The following is an 11,248-nucleotide window of genomic DNA, read 5'->3' on the forward strand; positions in this document are numbered from 1 at the left end:
AATATAGATTTCTCTGCCTGCTCACCTGTATATAATTGTGAGGGGCATTAGAGCAAGAAGGAATAATGTGACCTTCAGGGGCTGTGAAAACAATTGTGTCCTCTATGAATTTGTAGGTTGAGTGATGAGGCAAATTAGGGCTTTAGCTTATTCTTCAGGGTGAAGCACCTGAGACCTTGAGTTACCTTGATAATATTTCATCATTATTTCCTATTACTCAGTAAGAGCTCTGCCCTGCCCCTTCTTAATTAAAGAATTCAGAAGTCCTTGAAATAAAATTATGTTTGGGACTCTCATCTCCTGCCCCAGTTCTGCTCCCCTCCCATCTCAGTGTAGATAAGGATCAAAGACAAATCCTAGTCTGACCAAAAGCCAAATAAGAGAATATATGTCACATCTGTTTAATGAGTATTTATTGAGCACCTACTAGATATTTGGAGAATTTTGGTAGAGCCCTATTGCTTCAGGCCAGGTCCTTGGGACAGTAGGCAAAGCCAGGCAAACCTGGATTTTATTTCTGATCCAGCTGTGTGACCTGGCTAAATTAATTTCCCAGTTTCTTCATCAGCAGATATGAGATTATAATTTTTTTTATCATTTTAATTGACACAAAATAATTGAGCATATCTATGGGGTACAGAGTGATATTTTAATACATGTATTCAATGTGTAATGATCAAATCAAGGTCCTTAGCATATCCATCACCTCAAATATTTATTATTTTGTTGTGTTGGGAACATTCAGAATCCTCTTTGAAAATATACAATATTTGAAAATATACAATAATATACAATAAGTAGACAATAAATTATCATTAACTGTAGTCACCTACCCTGCTTTAGAACACTGGAATTCACTCTTCCGATCTTTCTAGCTGTAATTTGTATCCGTTAACTCTCTTTTCCCTATGACCCTTGCCCCTCTACCCTTCCCAGCCTCTAGTAGCCTCTATTTTACTCTCGACTTCTATGAGAGTAACTTTTTAAATTTTCCCATATATGAAAGAGGACATGTGGCATTTGTGTTTGTGTTCCTGACTTTTTTCACTTAACGTAATGTCCTCCAGGCTCATCCATGCTGCCATGAATGACAAGATTTCATTCTTTTTTTTTTTTTTATGGCTGTATAGTATTGTGTTGCGTCTATATACCACATTTTCTTTATCCATTCATCTGCTAATGAACATTTAGGTTGATTCCAGATTATAATGTTTATACTGTGAATCATACATACTTTATGTACAATGTGTAGCATAGACAATTCCTCATAATAGAAGCTCAACAAATGTTGGTACTATACCATTCCCTTTCCTGCTCTCCTTTTCTCACTCCTCCCCAGGTACAGAGATAACAGAGGTAACTAAAATACAATCCTTGTTCTTGAGGGGCCAATCTAGTGGGGAAATACATTTGTAAGGAGAGATACTCCAATGAAATATGGTGTCTCCAGAGAAGAATGCACAACCTGCCATGAGAAACCAGAGGAGAAAGCAGCTGATATTCTAATAAAATTAAAGCTGGAGACATTTTAAAAGTAGTATAGCTCAGCTTCCTCTTTTTACAGATGAGAGAATCCAGGTCCAGATAAGACATGTGACTTGTTCAAGGTCATGGCACATTTGTGGCAGAGCTGGGTATAAAACTCAGAACTCGATTTCCAGCTTGTTGCTTTGTCACACAGAATATGCAACAGGGATTGAAATGGGAAGGAATAAAGATTTTGCATCAAACAGGACACAAAGCTGGAATGAGAGTAGCTGCATCTAGATGCTGGAAGAGAGTCCTGGAGCTGCAGAAATCCAGGGATGGCCTGGTGCGGGCAGAGCCTTGTGTCTGCTCTGTAATTGGGAGCTTGAGTCCAGTTCATGCTCTGACAGTCCCCATACCCTTTCAGAAAGTAGGTTTTCTGCCCCAGAAGCCAAGCTTAAGAGGGAGTTCTGCAGGATAATTCATTGTAAGGAAGGACTTGGCTGAGGGAGAGAGCTAGGAGGAGGAACAAGTATGTCCTTGATGTTGGAAACCACCAGGAAAGGCATCGAGGACTTTGCCCATGCCAGGGAGCTTGCAGTGTGAGATAAAACTGTTTGAATCTGAGGCGGGAGCATCATTTTCCTGTGATCCAAATTAAAGCTTTGGAGGATGCTGCTTTTTAGCAAATGTCTGGGAATTATCCAAGCCTAAGGAATTGTCTTCAGAGATCCTTACCAGGAACCTAAAGAAGCTCTCCCTCTCCCTCCTGCAACAGGAGAGCCCAGGGAGCTCTTGAAGCCAGAGGGTAGGAGGGGAGGCAGAAGTCCCTGTGGGTGTCTTCACAAGGGTGCAGGTGGCTTTCAGATTAGCCACAGAAATATACTGGTAGGTGTATATATTTATGGGTTACATGGGATATTTTGATACAGGAATGCTATGTGTAATAATCACATCAGGGAAAATGGGGTGCCCTTCACCTCAAGGATTTATCATTTGTTTAAGCCAGCATCTACTTTACAACTCCTCATCTCCCAAGGCTAAATAACTACAGTGAGAACTTTAAGAAATCCACGTTTACGTGTGTTCTTTTGGCTTAAATCCCCTTCCTCAGCAAAAAGGCAAAGAGGGCACAGCTGTTTGCCGTCAGCACTCTCCTCTCTATATCCAACCACATTTAGGGCAGCTTTCCATGGCTTTTAAAATTCCTTTCTCCTTTCGGTCTACTCCTTTATATCCTCATTGCCATATAGAAATAAATATGAGGCAGAGTCCTATGCTTTTACAATTCCGAGGAAACCTACAGAGCGAGGCTGTGGAAACTGATTTTCCACTTTACCGGGGCATTATCCAACATGTTGGGTGCAAACGGGCATCTTTTAGCCTTTTGTTAAATTTGCATGACCTGTAATGTCTATACAGATTATGAATGAGCCTGAGGAGTCTGCATGTCTAACTTGTCATCATCCTGGAAAAATCAAAATGTGTAGGTAAAGTGAGCACAAGATTTGGAAAAGCAAGGTGTTTGGATGTAGGAGAATAAACTCTTAGCCCTTTTGAGCATGAGTTCCTCAGCTGCAGAACAGGATTGAGAATCCTCACCTGAATTGGCCACTCTGAAAATGAAAGCTAGCTAGATAAAAGCGCTTTGAAAAGGTAAAGAAAGGTGATGATTTAAAGCTGGTTAATGCTGAATTATGGAGGAGCTCTTTGGAAATTCTTTTTTATCTATATAAATGACAGAAATTTAGTGTGATCCATGTGGCTAGCACCTGTCACATGTCGTCTGCTGGCATTGATGCCTCACATCTTCCTCAATTTTCTGCTTCTTTTTCTCAATGAAAGCCGTCTGTCCACTCTTCAGCCTCTGAATCCTCCAAGCAATTCTTTCCTCTAGTCTTAGTGGATTTCCCAGGGGAGGAGCTCGTGCAACCCAGCAGAATGTGTCTACGAGCGCTCTGACTCTTCCAGGGAACGATTCCTCATTCCCAAATCTGTTGCTAGAGATAAGCAAGAGATTATACATTCCTGAGACCTGGGCATTACTTGAGTATCTAGGGGAAAATCAAGAATACTAAGGGGAAAAGGAGAGAAGGGCAAGAGCAGCACATTTTATTTGCATCAGGCAAAATTGGGAAGTTGCAGAGAAAATGTTGCCCTTTGACTGCGTGGAGGAAGACGGAAAATCAATATGAAAATGGCGCTAAAGAGGCATGGGCTTTTCATGGTGCTTTTCAGTTGCTATTGTTCAAAGAAGGTCAGTGGATCTCAGACATTTGAAGGTGGCACCTCTCACATGAGAGTAAGAGCCCAGCTGACATAGGCCACTGGCTACATGGACCACTACTGGGGGCTCTTAACATCACAGCACCTGTTTCCTCATCTGGAAAACAAGGGGCTGTAACTACATCTGTGGCTTCCAACTCTCCCCTACTGGGAAGAGAGAGCTTCATCAAACCTCAACCCTCTCCCCCTAGCTCCTGTATCTTTTCTCTAGTTATTTTGTCTCTGTCATCTTAGTCTCCTCGGTGCTCCCTGCTACCTGACTGCAGCAGGATGACTTGTCCCACCCATCTGTCCCATGGAGCCAGTCCTGAGCCTAGATTGAGTGGGTCCTCACCTCCATTGTGTGATACAGGCTGTATGTGTGTGTGCATGTGTGTGTTGGGGGAGGCTGAAATGACTTCTTTCCCTAAATGTCTCACCCATGCCAAAAGTTTTTCCATTGATTATTTATTTTTATCTCTTTATAAGACAATTTTTTAAAATATCAGAAACAGCAGGAGCAATCATATGGGTCTAATCAGTCATTGACGCTTTCGAGTCTATAAATCTTTCCTTGTAGCAGGTTCTGAGGAAGGTAGGGGGAGATCGAAGGAAAACAACCCCTTCATATTTTAGTCCAAAGCTGTTGTTCATAGGTTATTCATCTGGTGGCCCAGGTGCTGACACAGTGACGTGCTTTCATGCCAGTTCTACAGCCAAATTGCAACCATGTGGAAGCTGGAAGCTTCTTGTCATCTCAGAATTGGGCATATCCAGTGGGGTAAAATCTGAAGCCAGAGGGGCAGAACTAAGCTCACAGCATCTGTTTACTGAGTTTGGGATTAGAAGAATTTTGATTTAAATGTGCACTATCAGTAGTTGCTTGATGAAAACAATACCCAGCATTTTGTGTTTTTACTGTCCCTAAGGCAACTCTGGTCCAATGAAAGTGAGAGTCTAAAAATTCCAGGATTATAGGTAATAGGACCTACCCTTCCATATCTGTGCAGTTTATATGAGTACAACATGATTTTAATTTTCTATTGCCCTCATCCTTGCTCTTATATCCAAATACCCAGTAGCATGATCAGGAGCAAGGGAACTAATTTTCAAATATTAACAAAGTTATTCAAGGGAATGGACTTTCTGTGGCTGCAGTTGGCACGTCTTTTTCAGAAAGCTTGCCTGTGGCTGACAGCCTGCTTGGCACAGTTCCCCCGGAGTCCTTTGGTGATGGAGAACAGGGCTGACAGGATTCAAATGGCCAGATTCCAGAGAGGCCAAGGAGGGCCACAGTCTGCAAACCAGGGGAGATTGAGGCCTGAGAAGGGCATCAGCTGATGGAAATATTCACTCTAGGAAAACGAGGTGTAGCCAAAGAGAGTCATTTAGGAGAAGTAGATTGAAAGCAGCTGTGAAAAATCATGAACTGAGGATATGGAATAGTGCTGGCCACCTCCACATATGCCCACATGGAAACACACTTAATCAGCAGAGCTGGGCCTATGTGGAGATGCTGAGCCAGAGGCTCCTAGGTGTTAAGCACTTTTCTATGTGTAATATGGTGGAAACCACCCTAGACTTTTCAGCACACCCAAAGCAATAGAATTTTAACTGGGAGGGAATTATCCAGCCAGGGACTAGTTTCTGGCTTCTTTTCGAACTCAGTGTGGTTGTATGGCTAAGCTCTCACCAACAGAATGTGAGTGGAAGTGATGTGAGCCACTCGCAGACCTGACCATGAAACTTGGCTCATAGGCTCCTCCATACCACCCCACCTCCGCCCCACCTTCCGGCTTGGCTGGAATACCAACCTTGCAGTAACCTTGTGAGCAACGTGCTGAAAATAATAGAACTAGCATCTCCTGGGTTCCTTGAAGGATGCTTGGAGTAGAAGGCCCACCACCTGGCCTGTTCTAGACTATTTACATGAAAGAGAAAAAACGTTTTACTCTTCTCAAGGCATTGCATTTTGGGTCTTCCAATTGGCACAGTTTAGACCATGTTAACTAGTATATACAACAACTGGGCAAAGTAGGTGATGTCATCATTTTATAGGCTAGGAACCTGCAGCTCTGGGAATTTAAGAGATTTATTTATTTACCCAATATCAGGATACGAATGTGGAGTCATTATTTGAACTGAAGTCTGTCAGTTTAAACATTTATCTCCCAGAAGTTCAGACCTCCAGAGCAAACAGGTAGCAACAGATGACTTGAATGAGAAAGGGATCTCTGATTTGGCTACCATGTCCACTAAGCCAAGCCCAAACTCATACCACCTCTTTCCACAGCTCCAGCTGCTGCACTGCTGAACTTGATCTTCATGCTGGAAGAATGTGACAGCTGGAATGGGTCCTAATAATCACCCAGCTCAGTGGTTTTCAAATTTCATTTGGCAGAAGAAACACTTCTAATGAAATCTAAAACTCAGAAGCCCTGTGTGTAAAACAGTCCAAAGCAGACCTTGTCTCTTTGAAGTGTGGGCCTGGAACCTGGCCTGTTTCCCACTCACCTCCACAGCCTCTAAGTCCCTCCAAGCAGGTCAGAGAACAACTGATCTGGGTCAGCCCTTCGTTTCAGAGGTAAGTAAATAGTGGAGCATGAAGTGTCTTCATCAGGAACACACAGAAGGTAAAAGGCAGGGTGGGAACAGGAACCCAGCCTTCTGGCTTTTGAATTTAGGAATCTTTCCATTATACTGGTGTATTAGAGTTCTGTAGAGAAACAGAACCAATAGGAGATTAGATAGATATAATACAATGAATATACCATAATTATACAAATAATAAAGGATTGGCTCACATGAATTTGGAGGCTAAGAAGTTCCATGATATGCCATCTGCAAGCTGGAGGCCCAGGAAAGCTGGTGCCTCCAGTCCAAACCCAAAGGCTTGAGAATCAGGAGTTCTGATGTCCAAGGTCAGGAGAAAGATGAATATCCCAGCTCACGCAGCCAACAAATTTGCCCTTCCTCTTCCTTTTAGTTCTATTCAAGTCTGCAATGGATTGAATGAGGCCCACCCACATTGGTGAGGATGATCTCTTTACTAAGCACATTGATTCAAATGCTAATCTCTTTTGGAAACACCCTCACAGCCACACCTAGAAATAATGTTTTACCAGGTACCTGGGCTTCCCTTAGCCCAGTCAAGTTGACACAAAAGATTAACCATCATGACTGGATTTCCTCTTTTGAGATACCAGCCCTTGAACCAGCTGCAGATTCAAGATGCCCAGCAAAGGCAGAATGGCAGAAGGGTCAGAGTTACTTGTTATATTAACATTTTGATTTCTGTGTAACAAATAACTGTTAAGCACGCGTTTAATTGAGAAGACAACCCAAGCAGGCTAAGTGTGAGCAACAAGGCTTGTTTATTCACTTGGGTGTGAGCCGGCTGAGTCCGAAAAGAGAGTCAGCATTGAGGAATGAGGAAGAGGGGGTTTTATAGGCTGGGGTAGCAAGTGGAAAGTTACAGAAGGTTACAGCTGGGGGTTGGTCGTTATAGATTTGGAGGGTTGGTTAACTGGCTGGAACAGGAACTTGCTGTTTTTCTTCTTTGCGGTCATTCTTTTGTTGCTTTGGGCCTCTTTGTTCCAGGGAGCTATCTGGAGGTATACGTGCCAGTCACAGAGTTCACTTCTGGAGGTGTACATGTTGGTCACAGAGTTCATAATGGCCTGGCGATAGTGCAGCCACACTTAGGGAGCCTAACAATTACCACAAACATCATGGCTAAAACAACACCTACTTATTATGATCTCAGATGTCTGTAGTCTGGGTGGGCTCATGCTGGGTTCTTTGCTCAGTGTCTCACAGGGCTGAAATCAAGGTGTTGGCTGAGCTAGGCTATAGTCTGGAGGCTCCAGGAAGAATCCGCTTCCAAGCTTATTCAAGTTGTTAGCAGAGTTCAGTTCAGTTCCTTGTGGTTGAAGGACTGCAGTTCCTGATTTTTGCTGGTTATTGACTCTTGGTCACTCCTGGCTTCTGGTTACTGCTCTCTTGAGGTCATTCCCTATAACTCCCTCCATGCTACCAATAGAGAACCTCTTTTTCATCAAATCCCTCTCATATCTTATTTATCTCTCACTTCCCCTTCTGCCACTAGCTAAAGAAAGCTCTATAGCTTGTTAGGTTACACCCATCTGGACAATCTCCCTATTGCAAAGTCAACTGATTAGTAACCTTAATTACACCTGCAAATCCCTTTTGACATGCAGAATAGCATAATCATAGGAATGACATCATAGGGTTAACGGCATTGGGGCCTGCTTAGAAATCTGCCTACCACATTTGCATAGTTACAACAAACTCTAGAACACACCACCTTCTCTTGAGGCCTCTGAGAACAATAGTAACATGATTCTCTCCTATGACCTCCTAACAGCTTTTGCCAAATTCTTTCTGCTAGCTTCTGGGTAGGATAAAACAGCCTGATTATGCATTATTTCTAATTTAACATGGTTTGTGAGGCAAAGCAGGTATTAGACTCTGTAGGGTGTGTTCCCAGCCTTAGGCCTCCCTACAGACTATTTCTATCCACACATAGGAAGGCAGCAGGCAGGCCTGAAATCCTGGGGCTATCAGAAAAGGCGGGGCGGCGGCGGGGAGGTCTCTGTTCCTCTGGTGGCACTCACAAAACGACGATCAGAATAATCTTCTCCCTTTGTAGATGACTCCAGAGGAGAGACAGGATTTAACCAAAGCTGACTGGCAGAACTAGTTGGAGCTCTTAGTTCGGTGTTCTTTCTGCTACTCACAGTCAATACTAGAGTCAGCTGGTTTCTCTGTTGATTCTTTGCCCTGGCTTCTAGGTGATCTCAGAAAAGCCTTCCACAGTGTCTTCAGTTTGTTTCCTGACCCTGGCCCAGCAGGTAGGATTGCTGGCTACGTTATCTAGGCCTAGGAAGCATAAGAAATTGCCTAGTTAAGGCATCATGCTGACAGAGTCTGACAGAGCACCCCAGAGAAGCTGCCTCCCACTAGCTGTAGAAGACAACAGAGGTAAGAAGACAGGCAGGGCTTGAAAAGATGTTGGAGAGCAGCAAGTGGTATGATTAAGTTCCCTGGTTTCTGTTTTTTTGGTGTGTGTGTGTGTGTGTGTGTGTGTGTGTGTGTGTGTGTGTGAAAATGGGTTTGGCTTTGCAATGTGGATCCCAAGGTCAGATCAAGGTCTGTATGTGAGACTGGAGGCTCCAAGGCTTGTGGGAGGTTTCTGGGGGCAGGACCTGAAAAGGCAGGTAGATAAGAGAGAGGATATTTTATGCTTTATGGAATATTTGCATATACGTTATCTGATTATTTTTTCAGAAGTGAGAATTAAAACAATAAAGGATAAAAGAAATAACGTGACACATAGAGCAGCCAGATGGTCTTGAGGTGGATGCAGAACCAATTTTTTGAGTAAATCTCACCTCCCTGCATTTCCACTGACCAACTAAGGGGCTGGTTAAGAATCTTTGCAATTACTTCTATTCCAGTGAGTCCTGGAAAATATATGCTGGCCTCTAGTGAGGGATGCCTGCTACCAGTGATATCCCAGTTTTGCTGGTGAGGAATTTGTTTCTAATAAGTCAGATCTCTCTGGAGATAGAGCCATAAACCACAAGAAGGGGGCCACATGTAGAACTTTCCCCGGGGTCTCTTGAATTGTGTAAGGTCAGCATTGGCAACACCCTTACCCCACTAAATAACTCTGCAAGGTCCATATCTCAAACTGTCTCTTCTCCAAAAAGAATATCTTGGAGGGAAAAGGTGGTGGAGAGATGGAAATGGGCCAGGACTCTAGGGCAGATGCTGAAGGAGGTGGCTGCACTAGCAATCTCTCTGAATCAGATGCTCTGAATATTCCTTTGAGTTTGGGTTGCTGGGTAGAGTAGAGGTAAAAGCAGAATTTACAGGTACAGGTTTGGGAGAGGGTAAGTCACCAGAGGATGTCCAGACCTAGGGAGCCTCTTTTTGCAGCAGAGAAAGTCTCCAGATTTTTGGCTGGAGGCCATCCCAGGCCCACTGTTTTCTCTGTGAAGTCCAATATCTGGCCATTGGGCTGGCCTTCTGGAGAGGCCTTCTGGCTTAATCCAGACCTAGGGCACCCCAGTCAGAGACAGTGGGAGGCCTCTGGTGTTGTCAGGGATCTTCACTGCCAGCTTCAATCTTCTCTCCCAGCTCTTCTGTTCCCTTCGAATGGATGCAGTTTACAATGGGCCTATTAGAGCCCTAATTGAATGGTTAACACACCAGCCATTAGCAGCTGCTAATGAGGGAATCCAGGGGATTACAGTATCAATTACCAAGTTTGACTTCTGAATGTGGCTCTGCCAACAGTGGGTTCTTATGAGAGTCTTTAGAAAGCGTGACAGAAAGAGGGAAGAGAGCCATGCACACACAGTGTGACTGTGCCCTGCCTGTACCCAAGATAAGCTCTTACAGGTGTCCACACTCATGTGACTGCACAAAACAGGTTCTGGGGCAGTTTATTCACCCATGATGGAGATAGCATTCATCCCAAACACCTGCACACCTCTCTCCCAGGTCTTTTTACCCTCCATACAACACATATGCTTCTTTGCCCTACAGCCATTTTCTCCTTCTCTGCTCCACTGCCTTCTATAATCCATGCTAGCTTGTCTGTGGCCTTCTTTCACACTTTCAATCAAGATCATTCTCAAGTTTCCCACTGCCCACATCCTATCAGTCACTGAGCCCTTGGAATCCCATCTTTTAAACATCTCTTAATTTCCTCTCTTCCTTTCCCTTTCCTTCCTTCCCTTCCCTTATTTTCTCTTCCCTTCCGTTCCCTTTCCTTTCTCCATTTCTTCTTACTTTCCTTTCTTTCTTCTTCCTTGCCCTGCCTTTCTTTCCCTTCCCTCCCTCCCTTCCTCTCTTGTTTCCTTCCTTCTTTACTACGATTGCCTTGGTTCAAGCTCTTACCATCACCATGGCAATAGCTCCAGGAGAGTCAGAAACCTGGTCTCTCCATCTCTAGTTCTTCTCCTCTCCCATGTCCAAATCACCCTCCATGTCTTTTTAAAAGGCAAATTTAATTGTCACTCCTTAAAGCCCTTCAGTGATCCCTATTGCTCACAGGATAGAGCATAAGTTCCTAAGCATGGCACGATAGGGCGCCCATGATCTCCATCCTCCCTCCATCTCCACCTCATATTCCACCATTCTCTGCTTTTCAGACTGAGCTGAAGCTGTAGTGATCTGCCTGCCCCTCTTCCAAAGGTCTAAGCTGTTGGGCGCACCTCTCACTTAGCACATGCAGCTATGTCTGCCCGCTGTGCCCCTGCCCTCTTCATCTGTGAAACTCCTACTTATCTTTTAAACCTCATGTATGAAGTCTTCCTAACTCATTCCTCTTACTCATGTGCCTTATATGTATTTCTCTCACTGTACCTATTTATACTAGACTTATACGATTCATTTGTCTCTCTTGCTGTTCTGTGAAGTAATATACTATATCAATGTTTATTTTTGAAAGCCCATTGTCTAGTGCAGTGCCTGGTACATCATA

The 11,248-nt window shown here is 43.8% G+C and overlaps 1 long non-coding RNA gene across 1 annotated transcript; it reads right to left on the minus strand.

Annotated features, from left to right (window-relative positions):
* Positions 1 to 698: 698 nt before the first annotated feature.
* On the minus strand, positions 699 to 6,768 carry LOC100613735 (uncharacterized). Its single transcript, XR_010147894.1, has 3 exons — positions 6,537 to 6,768; positions 6,247 to 6,448; positions 699 to 3,467 (listed from the first exon to the last, which is right to left on the minus strand). It is a non-coding gene; the product is annotated as an uncharacterized LOC100613735 (long non-coding RNA).
* Between the last annotated feature and the right edge of the window lie 4,480 nt (positions 6,769 to 11,248).

Source organism: Pan troglodytes, chromosome 10 (assembly GCF_028858775.2).
Source record: "Pan troglodytes isolate AG18354 chromosome 10, NHGRI_mPanTro3-v2.0_pri, whole genome shotgun sequence".
In the NCBI taxonomy this organism is placed as follows: Eukaryota; Metazoa; Chordata; class Mammalia; order Primates; family Hominidae; genus Pan; species Pan troglodytes.